Source organism: Meleagris gallopavo, chromosome 6 (assembly GCF_905368555.1).
Source record: "Meleagris gallopavo chromosome 6, MGAL_WU_HG_1.1, whole genome shotgun sequence".
NCBI lineage: Eukaryota > Metazoa > Chordata > Aves > Galliformes > Phasianidae > Meleagris > Meleagris gallopavo.
Window position 1 is genome coordinate 24,185,529 of NC_139409.1, and position 19,150 is coordinate 24,204,678.

Sequence of the window (19,150 nt, forward strand, 5' to 3'; positions counted from 1 at the left end):
ATTCCTTATGTCAACTGGAGCATCTCCAGCAGGAGAAATTCTAATTTTGAAACAGTCAACAGCCCAGAACCTACCAGGACTGAGGGGTGCTGGCTTTCATGTCCCCGGGTCAACTGAAAGAGGCTCTAACCCAACATGTGGTGTGCTGGTTTGGACCTGAACATCTTACACAGGAACTGCTCTGGTGCAGCAAACTGAGGTCTCTTATTAAGACCAGAGATTTACTGAACCAGTGCACATCTTCCCATTGAAAGTTCTGGCTTTGTCAAATAAGCATTTTCTGATTAGAGGACATTTTCTCAGAAAGCTTTCAATCACCTGTGTTCCCTCTCCATTACCTGCAGATCTTCAGAAGATTCCTCCACTTGCAAGCCTTCATTTTCCTAAGAATACTCAAAGAAAAGCATAGGAGACACCTTCAGCCTTGCTACAGCATCAGCTGTCCTTTTATTTTCAACAGACAAAGGATCTGTTTGTAGCTGTGCTACCCTATTTGCAGCCCTAGGGAGATCTCTCTTCACTCCCAGCCATCAGGAGGAAGCAAACTGCTGAAGCCCTTTGCGGGTGTTGTACGTATGTTGCTCCTCACCTGAGCTGAGCTGAGCAGGGGAATCCGATGTAGTACAGGGAGAAACTGGAGGTCCCTTCCATCTGATCAAGTGAGTCCTAGATGCAGGCCAAGGGTAGGATCTATCATGGGAAGAGGTGATGGATGGCCCTACCCCATTCAAAACCACAAACCTGTAAGAGAATCAACCCAAATCTTGCCCCATTGCAAACTCGTCCCATTTAATTTCCTCCCTTTGTATGGGAAAGCTTGCATTTGGAAATCTCTGCCCTTCTTGCACTTGTGTCAGAACGAGGGAGGGGAAGCTGCCAGAGCAGGCATTGCTCAGCTCCATCCCCCTCAGGCTCACTGCTGTTTTGATGCTCCAGCTGAAGAAAATCTCTGCAGATTTTTTTTTTGTGTGCTCAGAATGAAGCTTCCCACTGCTAGCTTTGGTAGATACAGCACATCCTGACTGGGCAAGAGCTCTTTATGGATATTTCTAGTGCTCAGAGGGAGAAGGAAAAAAAAAAGCAACAAACTACAGCAAGTTTACAGTAATTGCTTTAATGAGGCAAAGCCCTTTAGAATGCAAACACGCTCAACAATACGCACAGAAACAATCAAAAAGAAAGTGTTTTATACAGGCTGTTTTATAAGAAGGTAATAAAAACAATTGTATGGCACACGCAGTTGCATAAACAGGCTCACCATGGAAGGTGTTTGTGTGAGAGCAGGAATATGAATACTTAATTGCTTCCATTATTCTTATTTTCAGTACAAAATACTGCAATCAAAACTTAATCTGCAGCTTGATTTTTAAATAAAAAGGTTATATTCCAGTTCCATTGTTGTAAATATAATAAAACACAGTCTTTCTGTAAATGCTGTTTCATTTCTTACTGCTTCTAAAGAGGAACAAGAATGATTAATATCTAAATCCCTGACAATTTCAAAACATTTTTCAAAAACAGGATCATTACTCCTCTTCAGAGGGAAGGCAGAAGACCAAAATGTTCAAAAGGTCTCCATTAATGACGTGACTAGAAGTCCTGGAAGCCTTGGTGAGGTCGTTCTGTGGCTGACAGTCCTCTTTGAACCAAGCCCTACAAGCAACACAGAACTCAGTTTTATTTTTATTCACACACCTCTTCTGACAAGCTCAAAGCAACACACAAAGGAACAATATACAGAAACATGACCATGGGGACCTTAATGAGTTGCAAAATGTAAAACTGAAAAAATACCACCTATTTTCCAGTACCTCTCCACGAAATTACTCAGTGAACAGGCACATATGAATTTGAATTCATTCTGGTGCATCTGGAATGTTGTACTCTACAGCTAACATGTTGGCTGCTGGGCTGTTGTTGTAGGGTTTTTTTTTTTTTTTTTTATATGTGCTGTTACATTCTGCTTTAGCAGCATCCAGACCGAGAAATTTTCAAATTCTTATACGTAAGTACTCCTATTTTTTTCCCCTCTGACTTTTCGCTTCAGGAAGAGATAGAGAACTGTCAAAGACCTGTGACATAAACTGAGTGGTGGGTCTGAAAAGATTTAGGGACAAGATGAAAAAAGCTGGATCTGGATGAAAAAAAAAAAAGTGTTTATTAATGGAATGTGCTTTACAGACTGAAGACATCGCTGTAAAATTACATAACACCTGAGTAATACTGTAAAAATCAGAGGCATCCTTGTGGCAAGCGGGTGTCTCTAGGAAATAAAAGATTTCTGATTTCAAACTAATGGAAAAATATGACTTTAAATTTAATAGCTGTTGCTTAGATACATTTTAATTTACATATTTAATTAAAATAATCTTCTAAATAATAGATATTAAGATGTAGTATTTTTCCAGTTCAGAAGGCTCGTAATTCCTAGCCTAGAATGTTGGACTTTCTGTCAATGCTACAAATTGGAAACAACATTTTTATTTTCACCTTTCTCATTATTATGTACAGTACAACGCTATCCAGAATCAAGCAGCTGCCATTGTATATTTCCAGCTTATAATTTCACCATCACAGTTTAATATTTTACATCACTAGTGACCAAAACCATTCACATGAAGAAAAAAAAAAAAAAAAAACATACAACAAAAACAACCTGATAAGACATGAGAATGAGAACATTCCTCCTGCCCCAGGGAAAACTTTTAACAGCCTTCCAACATAACAGTAGATCACTGCCTAAGAGATAGGAGTACATGTAACCAACCTGGCAAATATTTCAGGTCTAGGCCTTCCTACAGGCAAAATTTGATCTGCTCAGAAGCCATATGGCAAGATCAGCCTTTCAGCTCACATCTTCAGAGTGTCCAGGAGACCAAGAACTCCCAAACACCACTTGTTCACCTTTCGGCAATGTACCCCTAGCCTGTTATTAGAGATCAAAACCAGATTGTTTGCTGGTGTTCATCAATCTTAAACAATTAAAGGCATGAAAATATACTGAAGAAAAATATGTAGCTATGTATGTGAATGTGGATATTAGAAGGAATTTTACATGCATACAAGAAGGAATGAAAGTACAGATTATAACCACGTAATATATGAAAGGAACAAGTATTAGGGTGAATGCCTACACATATTTTAATACTACAATGTGTCACTGTGCATCTCCTGGCCAAAAAAGCTTTGATGATTTAAAATATCTTGATGTACTGAACAGTTTTTCTTAAACAAGGCAAATACAATATCTGACCTTCCAGTCTATGTATCTCTTCAGTTCCTTCATGAAAAGAACCAATGTCAGTCAAAGATGATAAGGATACCATGATCTCATTGCTCCTAGCAAACAGCTTAATGATGATTTTCAAGACCAAGATTTTTGCTTGCAAACTAAATGGGTAATTAGGTTTGGACTACTTATTATGCAGAAAGATCTAGCACATTAATTTGAAGTTCCAGAAGCAATCCAGACCACACAATCCCTCTTAGTGTCAAAACTCAGAAAGAAATAAAAAACTAAAAGATGCCAAGATGATCCATAATCTACAAAACTGAAATTGAGAAGACAAGTCATTCAGTCCACTGAGCTAGATGAGTGTCTGAAGCATGCTGAACGTCATCTGCCAGAAACAGCCATCAAGATCAAGGAGTCTAGCTGTGGCAAACTGAAATGATTCCAGAGTTACTCATAAGCCAACATCTGCCAGCAAGGATGAGTGAGCAGCCAGTAACTAGTAGCCAGGAACTTGCTGCAGAAGTGTGATAGGAACCAGCTCCCAAAACTAATCAGAGAGATTTGATGAGATGCCACCGTATGATTCTCTGACTAATCCTGAATGCTTTGGCTCCAAGGTCCTAATGTAGAAATTTTGTTGATTTACGTTTGCTGTCATAATTGATTTTTCATGTTTTTCTCCTCAACTCCTTGCCAAAGGTTGCTCACTATAGCAATCAGGCTACAGTCAAAGTAGTCCCAGATAAACCATCCTCTCTTCCTTTGACCTCCTTCCCTGTGAAGGAGTTCCTGCTCTGTTCTCTCTACATCTGCAGGATATCTACCTCTGTCACTTAACAATGCAATTACTTTGGAGAGGTAATGACCTGGGGAGGTGTTACTTCGAGCCACCTGCAGTGATGCTGCTCTTTTATTTAGGGCCTCAGAATGGCAAGGAACAGAATAGAGATCCTCGTACACTAGTTTGGGTTTGGTTTGCATTGCTGGTTCTGTATGTGGGGCAGTAGCTAAAATATAACTTTTTGGAAGGGAACTTAAAGTCAAACCAGGATGCCTGATCTGGCACTGTGTGATGAAGCATGACAACCACTACATCTCCATGCCAGGTAATAATAACTCCTCCTTCCCGAGCTGATCAAGCTGTAGCAAGAGCTTCACAAAGCACAGCAATCCAAGTATAGACAGTATAGACAGGCACAGTAGCAATGGTCAATCCTTATTTCCAACACCTAAGGCTATGTCTCCCTACCTCTGCTTTTATCATGCTTGCATAGGTAAAGACACTGAAGAAAAAAAAGCCTGCTTCCTCAGAAGAATTGTTGCCCAAGAGCAGTTTACATCATTCACTATCTGGAAGCTATTCTGTAAAACATCGTAATAATTGCTTTTCCTGGACTCAGACACTTCTTAGTAGCAGCTAAAGTTAACAGATTGGAAGAATGCCTGAAGATGATGGATGGGTTTTCTCAGATTGTAGATTTCTGGTCATTTTCCATGGCAGCTATAAATTTAAAAATAATATAAAATTAAGCAGTGATAGAGTAGAATTCACAAATATTACACAGCTACTGACTTGACCATTAATCATCCAAAATCAATGTTAAAGTGTTACATATGATGAGCCAGATTCTGCCCTGAGGTGCATACAGAAGCTTCTCATTGATTACAAGTGGGAAATGGCACATGCCTACAAACACAGAATTTAACCAACTGTCTATTTTGCTGGATTTCTTTTTGTTACTATTTAAAGGTGGAGCCAGTTCTGTTTTTTTAAGAATTCCCTTTCATATTAGTGATCTGGAAGAAAATGATCTCTGTAGTCAATATCCCAACATTATCCCTAAGTATTTTCAAAGTTGACATTGCCCTCCAGAGTTCAGGCAGTGTTTGATGTGCCTAATGTCCACCTTTAGGCTGCTGCAGTCAAAAAGCCATCTGTAACTCAACAACGTGAAGATTTTGGTCTAGGCTAAACCAACATTTTCCCCCAGAATTTGTCTCAATTTACCCTGTTATTTCTTTTGTGGAATGATGTATCTAAGTGTACCTCAGCTGAGTAACTACAGAGGAGCTGCCAGAGATACGTATGTAAAAAATAATAATAAAAAACCTGTCACTCTTCTTCTCCAGCAAACCAAATCAGATTCAAATGAAGATGTCCTGCACTTCTCATTTTCTGAGCAGAATCCAAGGGTAAGAAAAACTGTAACAGCTTTGGCAAAGTCATGGAGGTACACACACTTCTGCTCTGCGAGCACCTAATTCTTCCCCGCTCCTTTTGCACTCATTGAATACTTTTATACAGATTACACATTAATTGCACTGTATGTAGGCGTATTTATGTCACACATGCAGTTAGTATTAATACATACTAGATACAAGATTGAGTTTTCCAGCATTACTAACTTAGTGTTGTATTTAATGTCTTTCATACTCTGTGTACAATACTACGCGGTAATTACTCTGAAAACAACTTATTTGGATGCCAGTTACAGAATACTGTTACCACCACATTTTCTCTTGGCCTATTTACTTCTGTCTATCCACAGGCTTTGGTAATAAATACATGTATTTTGGGGCTCTAGGTATGTTAAACATACTGAATAGTCAACCCTTGTGGAAGCTAATTTCCCTGTCATTGCATTATAGTTAAATTGGTTACACACGTCTCATTCAATTATGTAACTTGAAGAATACCAACAACATAGGTTCCCGATTTCAATAGTAGTTATGCTGGCTGTAGCACTTACAATGGATCAGCTTTTTGCATGAGACACTGTACTCATCATACTATGAAATCTGGAGCCACAATTTAAAATGTAAACTTGCTTTTTGTGTCTGCCGTTAATGGCTTTTCTTTTTATACTTTCTGAATGTACAGTGTAAGATTTTGTTCAGATGAAGATGAAGACTGGAAGGAAATTCAGCAGGCTGCCCCTGAACGATGGGTCCCGTGGTACAGAATCATGCTGGAACATGTTTGAAGTGATGCAGCCTGTGGGAAGCCCACGCAGGATCAGTTCAGTATCCCATGGGAGACCCCACCCTGCAACAAGGGCAGGGAGCAACTGTAGTGGATAGGCAGAGACGAAGAGTTACGGACTTACCACAGCCCCCACTGCCTGAATCCCTGCACCACTCAGGGGAGGAGTTAGAAGGGAGTGCTTGGGGAAGGAAGGTGCTTGCAGTTTGCGTTTAGTTCTCACTGCTCTAGTCTGTTATTAGTAGGCAATAAATCACCTTAATCTCCCTTAAGCTGAGCGATGGTAACTGTTGAGTGATCTCCCTGTTCTTATCTCAACCCATGAGGCTTTTTTCCTCTTATTTTTCCCCCTGCTCTTTTGAGGAGAGAGAGAAAGTGACATGGTGGAGCTGAGCTGCCTGTCACAGCAGAACCACCACAATTCTACATGAAAAGAACTGATACTGCAGTAGTGCAGAGGGAACAAGGAGAAAGGAAGGGTTAAATTAATATCCACAGAAACTGACATAGTATTATGATATTAGCATTGTGCAATACCAATAAAGCACATATCAAATGGATTAAAAACTGGCTGACAGATCTAAAAAAACAAGCATCAGCAGGGAATTGAGATTGAATGAATGTTCCCAATGTTCCTTTGGGGTCTGTACAAGGCCTAATATTCTTTAGCAATTTCACCAATAGTCATATAAACATATCACTAAATACAGTTTGTGAATGACATGAGTTTGGCAGGATGCTATACAGTGATGAAGACTGGGCAGTCAAACAGAAATTGGGAATTATTCAAAGGATAGTTCCCTGCAGTAACTATGAAAAAAAATTAAAAAGTTCCATATGTTGATTTTACCAGGGAGAAGATGGGAAGAGGCGAGTTTTATACACAAGAGACTGACAGCGGAAAATTGCAAGTAAGAAAGAACTCTTCCATCTAGCAGGAGAATCACAGTCTGGAAGCTTAAGACAGATAAGCTAGAACTGAACTTAAGGTGCCGTTTTAACTATAAAAGTTAAAACCAGAGATATACTGACTACATTTTATGATCTCTTAAAACCAAGAGGAAGAGATACTTTAGCCAAAATAGGAGGGGAGGGTCTTTTCTGTTTAATATAAGAATAACTGTGAAGACATGTAAGCAGACATATAAGCAGGCAAACCATACTCTATGGTCTACACACATGAGTATAGATCCACACAAATTTACCAGAGTGTATGGGGCTGCTGAATCACAGCCTGAACCTCTGATTGATCACCTGAGGCGAGCAATGAGTCAGCCATGGGAGCACAGGTGAAGGCAATTCACCTGTGCTGCAGGAAGGGGTGGAGCCTGGCTCCATTTCTCCTAGACCCATTTAAGAGCTGACTGCCAGTGGGGAAGGATCTCTCTGGAGATCTGCTCCACCAGGAGTTCATCTCATGAGTCCAGGGCAGAGTGAGTGACTTTCTCTCATTTCTCCAATATAAATTATATTAGCCAAGCTCCTGGATATATACATGTACCATCTGTATATCCATTGATTAAACACAGAGCCAGCATTTTCTCTTCTGCCTCTGATACGAGGAATGAAAAATGATCACTGACTCTTGTATCTGTCTATAAGAGTTCAAGCAAAACTCTGCAAGCTTGTTTTACATTGGGAATCCAGATTTTATTTGTTTCTTGACACATCCTCAGTCTCTTATCAAGGCAATTGCTTATCAAACCACTGTCTTCTAAGGAGATGGATTATCATTGTTTAATCTTACCTCAAGGGATGTTACGAAAGAAAAAGTTAATCAGATATTTAGAATGTTTAACTAAGTCTGCAATAGAGCCTGTCTTGCAGCACTACAAGTTGTTAGAGAGAACAGTCCTTATTTGTTAGCTACAAACACAAAGTAAAACACACAGAAGACATGCAACTAATTTTAGCTTGGGAAATACTATCAGACTGATCGTGAAAATGCTACCACATATGCTTTGAACATGATGGCATTAAAGCATGCCTCAATGTTGAATTTAGAATAATTAGAATCACGGTAGAACTCCGGCTATTCTCTACTACTATCAATAACAATAATTAATAACTGTTAGCATCTCCCCTCCTTTTCCATTTTGTAGTATATTTATATCTCCTAGAAACTTGCTGAGCCAGTTACATTAGCAGAAACAGAGGGTAAATCTATTCAAAACAATGTGACTAAAAGCAGAATGTGTCTGTGTGTTTTTGTGTGATTGGAACAAAAGGTTTCACTGCTACTATTACAGCTTGATTGCATTTCATAACGAATTCTGAAATTTTGGGGAAGTCAGATTGCAGTATCAGTTTGACATCAGACATTTTATTGTTCAGATGTAGCATCACACCTATGTCCAGTCTGTGAAAACTTTAGTTTTTCTTTAGATATTAAAAAGACCACTGAAATAATCCACAGAAAGCTTGGACCTCAGGAAAGAAGTCTAAAAGACAAACACTGTTAAAGCTTGGTCAGACACGATTATGTGGCTGACAATTACATATGATAACAATTAAAATTTTCTGATTCCAGCCGCATGCATCTTAATACAGCAGACCTCCAAGCAAATAATGTGTCATATAATAGATTTTGATGTTGTCAGAAGCCTTTTGAACATTACAAATAATTTAGCTTCAATGTCCCAGAAACTAGTGGAGACTACTGACCTCATCCAAACTGAAAGTATTTGCATGTACCTCTCTGGTTTAAAATGTTCTCTAACATAAAGTTCTTGGTTTACTAGATGATTCGATACACGCATACATGGCATCCAGCTACTTACTTCCAGTTACAAATAGCTCAGCTAATGCATGTACTGGTGGTTTTAGCAAAAGCCCTAGATGTTTTCTGAGAGGCCTTTAAGTTACCTGCCAGTACAGCTTGGAGAAGACAAGTCTGATTACAAGCCAGCTGAAGCACTCCAAACAATTGCTGAAGTCCATGTGTTGGTTGGCAAAGAGAACCTAACCAGAGAGTATGAGGAGCTGCCAAGGAGCTGCCACTGAGCAGCATGAGCCTACTCTACTGCCAACTTTAATTTGTGTTAAAAAAATAGGGATGAGTTAATGATTGCTAAACCAACAAATCATCCTCCTATTGGAGGAGCCCCAGAGGACATTCTGTCTCCAGTGGTGATATAACCAGTAAGCAAACACATTGTCACATTGCTTAGAATGGGCATACAAAGAACGGAGGGGATCTGACCAGGAATTTGGAGCATTTTCGTGGTGCCAGTCCCCACACATGTTCTTGGCTTAGCCTTCTCCTTATTTTCCTCTAGACCAACATGAGGGCACAGCCCAAAAACTACTCTTCAGATCTGTGATGCAAGTTTTATTGTTTCCTTCTGTATACTGTTAAATAGGAAGAGAAACATAATGTCTTAAAAACGAATTGAGGAATAATACCATACATTTGTTAGAAGGGTAGTTTTGCTACCATTGTTGTTTTAAAAAACATCTTTTTCTGTTTTGGCAACTAAGTTACGATTGCAACATCTTAGCTGGAAAAACAGCTGTCTTCTAATCATGGCTGCAATGCACACAGTTGTCCCACTGTAGCCTGTAGAGACCTAGAGTGCATAAGAGCATGTTGAGAATGAAGGTTTAGTTAAGATATTAATACCGCTTTTCAGTGTTGTTGACGGACAGCAAAAATCTTGTGTTGTTCATTGCATTGTTCTTTGTGTCTGTTTTCCAGACACAAAGCAAGATTTTGAGTATGTTTTAAATGTATGGGAGTTTATATCAAATGCATTGTAATTTTTTTCCCATTCTTTATTGCAGAACAACAGAAGATCAAGAATTGTAACAGATCACACTAAAATTCAGGAGATAAATGAAGCAATAATCCTCAGAGCCTGACACAGCAGATACTCATACACCTCAGTCATAAATATGTTTCTGCTCTGAGTTCACAGTTCTGCAGTGCACGGCCCAGTTTTATCAGAATGGTCTTTCCGGTAAAAAGTGGTAATTTGATTGCATGATGGATCATCTGAAGAAAATATATTGGTTTTGTAACAGTAATGACAGGAAATATCTAGTGTGTCCATATTTAATTGAAATCACATATTGCTCCTCTGCAAGAAAAGCTGTTTATTGTATTTATGCACGAAAACTGGCTAGCATCATGGAAGAACAGATCCAGAAGAGCAGTGAAGCATCAGCTCATTGCAACATACCACACGGGACAGAAACTCAGTATCGGTTTAGATCTAAACTTTCAGCACCAATAAGACAACAACATCCCTTCTTCTTAACTGTGGAAAAATCCGTCCAAAAAATCAATGATTTTGATCAAGTCATCTGAGACTTTACAGAGATAAAATCTCAACTTCGTGCAATACATTAGAGAGTGTCCAAGTCATCCATGGGTCATCAGTAGAGTGATCAATACAGCATGTAATCAAGTCAAATCTATATAAACAGAGATTTAGCCAGACACCTGCAGAGGCGTAGCCATCACCATACTCTCCAAATAACTGAGTAAACAGTATGACAGAGCTAGTTCAGTTGATGCACAGCTTCCATCTCTGAAGTCCAACACTGTAGATTCAGAGGCTACTTTACAAGTAAAATGCATCTTTTCAATGGAAATTGTTTGGATTGCTGACCTCTTTGAGACAAGAAATGAAATTTTACCAGTCATAAAGGAGTGGGCCTCAAGGAGAACATTGTGCCAGTACAGCCTGGATCTGCAGGCTGCCTGCTACCTAGCAGTTCGTGGCCCTTACCTTGCTGCTGTGCAAGTTCTCCTCGGCTACTTGAAGTTTTTTTTTAGAGAGCATGGGAAAGAAGGAGAATAGTATAGGTTTCACACACCAGTCCTAATCAGATGGGTGCAAAGGGGATACTTTTGTTCCACAGAGCACAGCGAGACCCATCTTTCCTTGTGCTGTTGAAGATGAACAGAGGTGATTAGAATGGGAGCAGGGCTTCTCTCTTTCTTATTCAGATTTTAATGCAGAGGGATTTTGATCTTTAGGGGGTGAAATAATGAAGATGATAACAACAGTAATAATGGGTACTGACAGAAATGCTGAACCATGAACATCTCCATTACAACACATAAATATTCAGCTGGCTACAAGAGAAGAGCACAGGACCATTTGGCTTCATCCCCCTCCTCCACAGCCAAAAGAACATACAAGAAATATATTTATTAACTGATAAATACTGTCTTTTCAAATTGACATCATAAGAATTTGGAGTGTCAGGCTGCTCGTTTATATCTGAGAATTTATATAACATTAGAAACAAAGAGAATATTTGAGCTATGAAAGAATCTACAAAACCAGCCAGAACAGCAGAGGCTGTATTTTAAAACAGGACAATAGAGATTGTGACACATCTCAATACCCTGCAATGCTTTAAAAAGTGTAGCTTGTACCTACAAAACGATTTATTACTGATTGGATCCTATGTATGATTTTTTTTTTTTTAGAATAAAGGAGAAATACCCAACCACTATAGGTTGAGTGGCCCCTTGGCCAACCCCCAAAAACCAGATCAACTAATCCAGTCAATAGCCACACTTTGCTGCCATGTCCTTCACTGATGTCCTCAGTCACAGGAAGGTGATGAATTGCAAACTGTTGAACTGGTGAAAGGTGGGCAGAAGCTTGGTCTTAGTATTGTTTTTGCTCAGGGTTCTATGGCTTCTACACCATCTCTAGATAGGAATTGCGTCCATGCTAATTCAGGCTTGCCTCTTCACATGATAAAAGTATGAGTGAATCTCAGCCTTGAGACCGGTACTGCTCAAGGCACTGCTTAACATTCTCATCTATTCCCCAGATGAGCATTTTGAGAAGGAAGCACTTGCATTTTGCATTTCTAATGGATCACATCAGAGGTGATAGCATATGAATTTCTCCATAAAAGAAGACATCATCCCAACAAAAAGTCGACAAGCGACAGAAGGTATCTGGAGTAGATATTTATGGAGTAAACACAGTTATTTGTTGACAAATCTAATGCACCACAACTTGGCTTTAGAGATATGAAATGAGAATCTTGTATCTTCTCGAGTATGAGTAGTGTCATTCATGATTCATTCATGATAATGAAAACATATTTGTGTTTCAGATGTATGCAGGAAAGGGGCAGCCTTGCTTGGGAAAGTCAAAAACATGTCCAGGGGATTTAAAACACTAAAAGGTCATCTGCAGTGAAATTTTCTGTACACACTCTAAGACAAAGTAGAAAATGTTCAGGGAAATAATTCAGGGAAGCCAAAAATTACCACTGGGGCTGCATGGAAGAAGCCAAATGTCTCTGTTATTTTCTGATCACAATGAATCACTTGAATGCCAAACTCACCGAAAGTGAGGAGCCAGTTCTTCCACGAGAGGTTGAAAGCAGGGAGGTGGGTCTTGCTTGGCATAGTTTTATTTTTCACAAAAATGTGGGGAAATAACAATATCCCCAAACTCTTCCAAACAGTTGTTCTTTTTCTCATTTGGATTACAGCCCACACAAACAAGACTTTTAGTTATGCAAGTCCACAGTTCCGCGGCCCAGTCCACCCAATTGGAGCTGGGATGGAGCTGTCCCACTCTGCGTGTTGAAAAACTCTCCCCTTGAAAACACACTTGGGTTGATGTCTTGAAGCAACATTTGAAACCTGCCTGCACTGTTTTCCTTTTTTTCTCCTCATTCTTGTTGTCAGACTCCTCATGCTGAGTCATATCTGCAGCTAGATCATAATGATTATCCTGAAATGTCAGCAGCTGCTCTTTTCACCCCCATATGGTGCTAGATTTAGGATGAGGTTTCCCTAATGCATAAACAATGACAATAATTGCAGTTTTCGACAATCAAGGTATCACAGAGTTGTTATTCTATTGTAAAAAAAATGCATTTCCACAGCTGTAAAGAAGGGATGGGTCACACTGACCTATATGCTTCTTTGTAGTTCACCCTGAAGAAAGCCTGTGACATAAGTGAATCCCTGTCAGCATCGTTGTTGTCCATAAGGTGTTGTCTGACAGGAGAAACAGCTAAAAGCTTCGTCATTTAATATCTTCCTAAGTGTGTGAGAATCATCTGCCTAATTCCAGCGATGACTGATAGGCAGAAACCTGGCTTTAACTCCTATACTCTTAACTTCAGTGTAATTTCCTTGCAGCCCTCAGACAGTTCTGTCTTCTCACATGGCTCTCCTTGAAGTTACCTGCTCTCTTTCAAGTCAACTAAAGATAAATGAGGTATAAGAGAAATAGTAAATAAATAAGAAAACAAAAAAACTAGCAGAAGTTGGCAAAAGTGGTGAAAACACAAGGCTCCATCTCCTCTTTCATGAAAAGATATGCACTGAGTGCATCTCCACTATCTAGCAACAGTGGAGAGAGATGATTGTGGAACTGTTGTCTTTGAGAGAGGAATCCAATTCTAGAACTTCCATTCTGTATTTTAGTGCCGCATAAAGCAATAGAGAAATAAATGGAAGATACGCAAGTAGAAAAGCCTGTAAGGGCAAAACCAGGGTGAATGTGTTGTATTACTGTTGGGGATTAGGAGAAGAATCATTGAAGCTAAAGGAAGTAACAACCACACTTCATTTGAGATAACAGTCAGGGAAGTTCTTTGATGAGGTACTACAGGTTTCCAAGACAAGGCAAAAATACACCCTAAATCTTGAATAATGTGTTGAGATGGTACTGCTGGTTATCATGTTCTGTAAGGAAGTATTTGTGTGTATGCATGCACAAGAGAACAAGCCAGCTGAAACATTAAACACGGCAGCAAAAAGGAGTGTAGCTAGACATAAATGCTTAAAGGCAGAGCTTATCAGAGATACTGGATGAAAAAGATGTGGTACTATAAGCAAAGATACCATCTTTGGTGGTTTGATTACATTTGCAGTCAGAAAAACAGGACTTCTCATGTTCTTTGTAGATAGGTAGAGCTGCATGCAGGAAAGGCCTGATTCCATTGATGACTTAAGCTTCCTAACCAGTACAAGATCTGTTGCCATTTGTGTCAAAGGAAGGAGCATTACAGGTAGTGAAACAGGCTAAAAGGAGGACTGCAAGCAAACCTGTGCTGTCCAGAGAAAGCTAAGGATGTTGCAGTGAGTTAAAATTAACTGTAATTACTTAAATTCACTATGTTGTAATGAACCAAAAGTGACATGTTCAGAAATTATTGCAAATGCAAAATGCTTTCAGATAGCAACACAACACTAGTAATTTTTCAGTAAAGGAAACTCTTCTGAAGCTTAAGCCAATCCTCCAAAATGAGCCTGAGAAGATGCCAGTGCTTTGTAGGACAAGAGGTTCAGGTCTGGTGAGCTCAAACAAAAACGTAAGCTCTAGAGCAATGTCCTGTGAGTCCTGCCTCTGGACTCACAACGTAGATACTCAGGCCTTGTCCTTACCTGAGCTCTAATTAAGTGCCAAAGGTTCTATCCTCTCCTTCCTCAGAAACAATCGATTAAACTGGATTTTGTGGTACACAAAATAGCAATTGACCTATTTTGCTGGTTTCAGCTCTTCCTGGACAAGCTCTCTGTTGAAGCCCTCAGATGAGGTGAAAACTGTCTGGACACATGATGGCTGGCATGACCTCTGCCAGTAACCTGAGGTGAACGCATTATTCTGCCATTGTAGCACCATGCAGCACACACTGCCTTCCTGGGTAGGCCTTCATTTGGATCTGTAGTGATAAAACCAAAGAGCCTTTCCATAACTGAAACTGAACTGCAAGACTGTTCTGACTGGAAGATATCCTGATCCTTCAGGACCTAGGCACAGAAGAAAATCTGTAGGATGCCAAACACAGAGTCGCAACTGGATTTTTTTCATATCTTTACCTTCATAGCTGTTCTGTAGGTATTCGGTTTTATTCACTTGGATAAGAGTCATCCGCTTAGATGTGTAAGGCATCTAGGATAACTCAGGTTTCCTTTACAGTTATGGAGGTAGACATTGGCTTACTACATGAGCCAGCAGTGTGCTCTTGCAGTCTGGAAGGCCAACGGCATCCTGAGTGTCATCAAAAGAGTCAGCAGGGTGAGGAAGGTGATTTTCCCCCTCTACTCTACCCTTCTAAGGCCCCATCTGGAGTAATGCCCCCAGCACAAGAAAGATGTGGAGCTGTTGGAGTGGGTCCAGAGGAAGGCTATGAAGATTATCAGAGGGCTCGAGCACCTCTTTTATGAAGAAAGGCTGAGGGAGCTCGGCTTGTACAGCCTGGAGAGTATTTTGGGGAGATCTCATTGCAGAGTTCCATTATGTGAGGGGAACTTATAAACAGGAGGGAGACCCAGCTTTTACATGGGCAGAAAGCGATAGAAAAAAGGTGAATGGGCTGCCCAGAGAAGTTGTAGATGTTCCATCTCTGGAGGCATTCAAGGCCAGGTTGGATGGGGCTCTGGGCAGCCTGATCTTGTGGGGGGCAGCCCTGCCCATGGCAAAGAGGTTGGAGGTAGATGGTCTTTAAGGTCCCTTCCAACTCAAGCCATTCTGTGGTTCTGTGACTCTGATTCTGTGTTCACTTCCAGAAAAAAAAAAAAAAAAAGTCACTACATTCTAACAAACAAATCCAATTTGGTATCTCTGAAAAATAGTAACGTCCATATTTCTTCCTCCAATGACTGCAGTGGGAGCTTGGACAACCAGTCTGTCTGAACACACTCCTTTGGGACAGTAGAAATGAAATGACAAAAATTCTAGTTCTTGTATTGAGGCTTGGTGCATCGTCAAACCTGAAGGGCACTGGTGGTATCATAGACATAACTTTTCTTTGCCCTTCCGCCACCTTCTGCTTTTGCATTTGCATCTCTGTTATCACTGTCAGTGTGGAGTGTCATTGGTTTGGATGCTGTTTATGTAACCTTTGTTGGGTGTGTCAGAAAAGATGTTGACAAAGAGAGCAAGATTATGGGACCAGAACATCTTACTAAGAACTATCTGAGGAAAGACACTCACTGGACAAGCCGCTGTGGTGTCTCATCTGGCAAGCAAACCTTCTGTGGCTTCTTTCCATGAAGGAACACTACTTGTCATTCAGTAATCCTTCATCACAAAAAATTCTGTCTGGTGGAAAAAAATGAGAATTCATGTCAAAAAGGCGTGGCCTAATCGGGAGGTTAGAGTTGAGCAACGTGGTCTGAAGGAGGAAAAGTAAGAAACCAGATTTTGATCTGCCTGTCAGTCTGTAAGGGGTAATGCAAGGTTGTTTTATTGTTCCTCCAGCATAATGCATAAGGATGATTTGTAACCAGGGAGAATCTAGGGTAAATAGTTCTTGCTAGAACACTTTGCTTTCAGATATCTTAAGAGGTAATCTGTGGCGGGTATGCTTGCTGTAAATCAGAGGCTATGTCTTTGCATTTGGAAGTCACTATTATTATGTTGAAGGGTGTGTGCTTACATAGTTCAAGTATGGCATTTGGAAAGAAGTAATTTCACCTCAGAGTGGAAGTTTCCCTGAGGCACAAATCCTCAACAGTGAAATTCTGTACGTGTACTTTGACATAAGCATGCCAGTGGGCATGTGCCAAATTATGCCTTTGAAGCCATGGAAGCCCGGCTGTGGGAACCTAGAACCTTGAAGAGTCCCTGAAGAGAGAGGAAACAGAGCCAGCTGGACTCATTTTCTATAGACAGAAATTTAATTGCTAGCTAGTAGCTACTACATAAGAAAAGCAATCATTTCAGGGGCCTGGAATATGCTGGTGTGAAGCTCTTGGTGGAGGAGTCAGGTGGCAGCCTGACTGTGACCCACCTAGATCCCACTCTTTGCGCATTGTTTTTATCTCCAATATTTACTGTCATGGTAAAGTATGATCACAATTATAAGAACCAATACATAGCTGTTATTAACCAGCACCTAAGAAAAAACTGCAAATAGCCTGCTTTTGAGTGCAAGCCAGCTGAGCAAAGAACAATTTGTCTAGAGCTAGTGTCTATCAGTTCAGCTTACATACAGACAAGAAATTAAATCTTTGTCGTAAAATCGATTTACAACTTCTTGTGCAATAAGTGGCTGCTTTCCCTGGCCCAGCAGTGGCTGGGCTCTGTCTTCCTCATTCTCTGGGGCCTTGCAACCCCTCAGAGACCGTCTCCTCTTTGTGGTAACAGATACCTGTCCTCTCCACCAGCTCTCTTCACTTCATCCTTCTGTGCTCACAACTTCAGCATCCTCTTTAACTCACAGAAACAATACATCTGTTACTTTGTCTGCCCACCAAAATAAAAAATTGGGCTAAAACATTGCCCTAAAAACAGGAATTGTGTATAGTGTGCAATAATAACTTGATATTACTGTACTATTAAGATAATGTTTCTGTAGCAAAGTCATTACTTTATAAAAATAGCACTTATGACAGTAATAAAAAGACCTACTGGGGGAAATTAACCTATGAAAGGGGACTCACGAGGGGCTGGATTATACCTTTATCACTACTCTGAGGTCAGAGCTAATTGGCATACAACAAAGCTTATGAACTCAGAGTTGATTGCTGCCTTCTGCTTTTCTCTGCTGACAGATGAGCGCACCGCTCCCTCAATTACTCCTGTGATTTATTTTTACTTGTAGGCAGATAAGATCAGCGCATCGTTATGTTGGACTCTGTACCAACATGGAGCAAGAGCACCTCCACTATACAGCTTACAATCTGGTCAGAAAATGGAGGTGGGTGTGAAAAAAGGAAACATTTCTTCCTCCTCTTTTATATGGGGAACAAATGTTCTGATCCACAGAGATACGTAGCTTCAGCTTTGCTGATTTGGATCTAGCAGGTCAGACTCACAACCATTTTAAAGTATCTTCAAGCAACAACTGATCTGCTGCATCCTGCACACCCTCTTACTGCATGGTACGGACAAGGCAACCAGACTTCTTTCAACACAGGCTAAACTAGCATTGCTGTTCTATGCCCAACATTTTTTTCCCTCCCAGAATAACAGTTCCTGCAGAGAGACCTACACTGGGGAACTGATTAAGGTTAAATACAATGCAGCAAAAAAAAAACCAAAACCAAAAAAACCTTTCACATTTTAAACCAGATTATTTCTCCTATCAGGAATACAATCTCACGGCAGCAGAGCTGGTGGTACTGGCTTAATTCACTGGTATATCTTCAATTTGGATCACACCAGCCCGTGTGTGTGCCCTGGGTAAGAGTGCACACAAGGACAGTCACTGCCGTTCAACTGAGACACAATGGCTTGTTAAATTGTCATAAACTGATCATAAGTCTGAGTCCCAAATGGCTTACCCGAGGTCACCCAGCCGTTTGAGACACACCCAGCGACTGAACAACATCTCCGGAGTCCTCCAGCCTAGCGTCAAATACAATGGCACTTTTCCTCTCTAATTGCAACCAATTGTCACTGTCTTCTGGTGGGTATAACCAGGAGAAAACGGATATGGGAATGAGCTGAGACTGTCCAGTCAGCCCTTCCAGCTCCAGCTGAAGCATTCTAGCAGGGTTTCATCAGGAAAACTGTGTGGTTCTACCAGATTCTGCTTCTCCAAAGGCAGTGAGCAATTAGATATTGTTGGTTAACTCAGCAAAAAGTTATTGTGATAGGGATAGGTGTTGCTGCCAAAGAACAGATTTCACTGAGTGGTTTTCAGTTGCAGAAATTAGAAGTCCTTTTTACCCTGGAGAAGTTTGTTCAACTCCTTCCTTCCTGTCACATCAGAGTGGCTAAGTGGTTAGTGCTATGCAGGGCATGGTTTACTAGCGTTCTATAAATGACCTGGGAGAAGTAAAAATGAAGTAGCAGAGCAAAGGGATGCTGTGCTGGAGGAATGCTGCTTTCCACAAGCCATGTAAACTCTAATTAACAGATAAAGGGTTCTATTATTTTCTTGCGTTTAACTCCACCCCCATCTTCTTTTCTATTTAACCATATGCCTTCTCACCCTCCAGTTTAAAGTCGTGTGTACACATGGCCTGATGAAAGCCTACACAAATC

The 19,150-nt window shown here is 40.4% G+C and overlaps 1 long non-coding RNA gene across 1 annotated transcript in view; it reads right to left on the bottom strand.

Annotated features, from left to right (window-relative positions):
• Positions 1 to 1,098: 1,098 nt before the first annotated feature.
• The window catches only part of LOC146544107 (uncharacterized), a 31,680-nt gene continuing 13,628 nt past the window's right edge, over positions 1,099 to 19,150 (bottom strand). Inside the window, exon 2 of the long non-coding RNA XR_014884240.1 lies at positions 1,099 to 1,653. This is a non-coding gene — a long non-coding RNA (uncharacterized LOC146544107). The remainder of the gene's footprint in view (positions 1,654 to 19,150) is intronic.